This window comes from Leptopilina boulardi, unplaced genomic scaffold, assembly GCF_019393585.1.
Source record: "Leptopilina boulardi isolate dan_hultmark-lab unplaced genomic scaffold, ZJU_Lbou_2.1 LbouV2_371, whole genome shotgun sequence".
Taxonomy (NCBI): domain Eukaryota; kingdom Metazoa; phylum Arthropoda; class Insecta; order Hymenoptera; family Figitidae; genus Leptopilina; species Leptopilina boulardi.
In genome coordinates this window covers 3,506,752-3,510,831 of record NW_026137942.1, presented here as the reverse complement: position 1 = coordinate 3,510,831, position 4,080 = coordinate 3,506,752, and positions in this window count along the sequence as shown.

Here is a 4,080-nt window from a genome sequence, read left to right as displayed (position 1 = left end):
ACTTATGCATGGAGCTGCGCTAGATCGCGCCCATGCGCAATTACGTTATTATATAAGATATATATTTTTTTTTCTTTAACCTTTCTTTTTTTTTTTTTATTAATTAGGGTAGAAGTGGAGGGTTAGTGATTTCCTGAGGGTCATAATCATTTAATTTAAGTTAACCATTTGGTAAAAAAAATTATTATTTTTTTTTTTTTTTAAAATATTTTATTTGTAATAGCCTGACTTCATTTCCTGTACGGTGCTGACACAGATTTAAGAGTCATGGAGGCTATCCGATGTCGCATTCCATTGAATGGAAAAAAAGTTAAATTAGAGAAATTAAATTTTTAATTTTAAGATTCAAGAGTAATAAAAAAAAAATTGATATAGGTGAATAAAAAAATTGAGTTACACCGTAACAACCGATACCTTCAAGGTATCAAGCTTTAAACTACAACAGGGCTCGCCGAACAGACGCACCGACGAGCGAGGAGAAACCCGAGCGTCAGACAAGTGTACGAATTCTCTTAAAACGACAGGAATCTACCAAGCAAAATTAAGCGAAGAATCACCTGTAATAAAAGTTTTTTCTCCTTATTTAAAAAATAAACATGGATATTTTTTAATTGACACTGGTGCGGATGTTAATATCATTAAACTAACGTCTTTACATGAAGATGTTATGGTAACTGAAGATAATGCTATTGAAATAATTGGAATAACGGAAGTTAAAATTACTACTTTAGGAACAACAATACTGGATATAGGAAACACAGAAGTGAAGTTTCATGTTATTTTTCCAAATTTTCTCCTTGAAGTTGATGGTATTTTAGGAAGAGAATATTTGCGTCAAGAGAAGGTGGAAATTTCCTTCTGGCATAATACTATAGTAACCGCTTCAAACCCTGTAGTTCCAATTCCATTTATTGATATTGAATCGTTACAAAGTAATAATGATCTTGAACCTCAAAAGAAGAGAAATTACAATTCTATTGTTTTAAAATCAAGGTCGCGACAAGTAATACCAGTTAAGATTTTAAACGAGCAAATGAAAGAAGGATATTTACCTTTAATAAATGTACAAGATGGCGTGTTTATAGGAGAAGCAGTGGTAACAAATTCTAAGGGATATTGTCACGTATATGCAATTAACACCAACGATAATGAAATAGAAGTAAATATACCTCCACAGGAACTTATCCCTTTTGAGTATTATAATTTACCCGGAGAAGATTCCTGCGATAGTATGGAAAACATCGACGATTTTTCTACCTCAAACAGGTACCAAACAGTAGTAAACCATTTAAGGTTATCACACTTAAATGCAGAGGAGAAAACACATGTTTTAAAATTAGTTAATGAATTTCAAGATATTTTTCATTTACCTGGAGAACATTTGACTCCAACTCATTTAGTGCAACATCAAATACATACTAGTGACGACATCCCAATCAATACTCGTCCTTATCGGTTTTCACCTTCACAAAATGAAGAAGTTGAAAGAGTAATAAATAAAATGGAGTCCGAAGGTGCAATACGACATTCTTAATCACCATACAATTCACCATTATTAATAATTCCAAAAAAAATTGATGGCACAGGAAAAAGAAAATGGCGAATTGTAATCGACTTTAGATTATTGAATGAAAAAACAGTGGATGATGCTTACCCCCTCCCCTGCATTTCGGAAATTCTTCAAAATCTAGGTAGCGCTGTCTACTTTTCAGTTTTTGATTTAGCAAGCGGTTTCCATCAAATTGAATTAGCACCAAGCGATCGAGCCAAAACAGCGTTTTTAACTTTAAATGGTCATTATGAATATGTCCGAATGCCCATGGGATTAAAAAATTCACCTGCAACTTTTCAGCGATTGATGGACCAAACACTACTGGGATTGCAAGGAAGTGAATTATTTGTGTACCTTGACGACATTGTAGTATATGCAACTGATTTAGACAATCATGAAAAGAAGTTAAGAAGATTATTTGCAAAATTAAGAGATGCAAATTTATCCTTGCAGCCTGAAAAATGCGAGTTTCTTTTTAAAGAAATACAATACTTAGGGCATATAATAAGTAGCGATGGAGTAAAGCCAGATCCTAAAAAGATTGAGGCTGTTAGTCAATATCCAAGGCCGAAAACACCTCGTAATATAAAACAATTTTTAGGTTTGGCTGGATATTATCGTAGGTTTATAAAAGATTTTTCAACTCGTGCAAAACCTTTGACAAATCTTTTAAAGAAAGGAATAATCTTCAAATGGGGAGACAAAGAGGAAGAAAGTTTCAAAGATTTAAGACAAGCTTTATGTACGAGTCCCATATTACAGTACCTGAGTTTGATAAACCATTCACACTCACTACTGATGCCTCAGACTACGCCATAGGTGCGGTTTTAAGTCAAGATAAAGATAATATGGACCTCCCTGTTGCATATTTTTCTCAAGTTTTAACACCTGCAGAAGAAAATTATTCTACAACTGAAAAGGAATGTTTGGCAGTTTTACATGCAGTGAATCACTTTAGACCTTTTCTTTATGGACAGCACTTTACCTTAGTAAGCGATCACGAACCACTACGATGGATAAATTCAGTTAAGGAGCCAGGACAGCGATTAGTAAGGTGGAGATTAAAATTAAGGGACTACGATTACACATTCAGGTATAAGCCCGGAAAATTAAATTCAAATGCTGATGCATTATCCCGTAATCCCATAAGCGTTAATTCTGACGATAAGAAAACTAATGTAGTTAAAGAAGAAAATATTCAAGAAATTCAGGTTGCTAAAATGTTGCCTGTGCAAACACGTCAAACTACAAGGACAACAGAATCTAAAAACAAGCCAGAAAATAAACCTTCTACATCAAGTTCAACATTAAATCCATCAAATATTAGGGAAAAAGGCAGAATTTCAAGTTCCATAAAATCGTCATTAAAACCATTAAATAAGCCCACTTATTCTTCAGTTTTAACTAAAGATCCGACAACGTTAAGAAAAAAGAATCCCTCACTTTCAAGGCCAGAAAGAAAACTAGATGAAAGTACTATAGCAAAGCGATTACTTCAAAGGAGAACAGAACGAGGTAAAAATTCAAAACCTAAGTACAGCGAGACTAGCACAAGTTCGGAAGAAACGGAGAGTGATAGCGAACCACCTCCTATTCTACGAAAAAGAAAAAGTACTTTACCAAGTTTGGAAATTCCCTTAGCAGCTATACCTGAATCTCCTATACCAAAAAGCGCGCCTCCAAAAATCCAAACAAACACGAATGAAAATTTATTGACAAAAGAGCTTGATGATCAACTCGAAGAAACAGGAAATGTAATAAGAGTGAGCCCACCTCCTACTGATAGCGACGATAGTAACACTGAAGAGGATTTAGAAATTCAACAAACTATAGATACAGACGAAGGAAAAAATTCTATTATACCAATAACTAGAGAAGAATTACAGGATTCATTTTCAAAATTCGACGAATATTTGCATTCCCATCTTCCAAAACCACAGGAAGAATATTTTGTTACAGCAGAAAAGATTGTTCCAGATGTATTGGCAGTATCAGATGGAGAAGAAGACAGATATATACTTGATGCAATAGAACAGCTTGAAGTTGAAGAAAATGATGACCTCGATTGTCGTGTAGAACAGGTTATTAATTGGTCACAAAAGGAATTAAACGAAAATCAAAACTCCGAGAGAAGAATGGAAGATGGCGACGGTGAATATGATCATTTTTCACCAAGTAAATCACAACAACCTCGTAAAAGTGTGACTTTTAATCCAAATGTAGAAATGCAGTCGTTCTTTTCTGAAAATACTCCATTTACTAGTGCTCAACCTAAAGCGGTTTCCACTCCACATTCGGAAAAATTGAGTCAAATCAAGCCGAGACAAGTAAAATTTGATATCTCACAAAATAATGAAAATTTTCCTTCGCCCTTTCAACTGACTCAATCAGCAACATCAAAGCTAGAAGATCCTACAACAAAAAATTATCCAACAAATGATGTTTCAACATTGCCATTTTATATAATAGAACAGCGATCTAAACTAAAACATAGTCGAGAAAATTTGACTTATAATAAAGGTAATTAT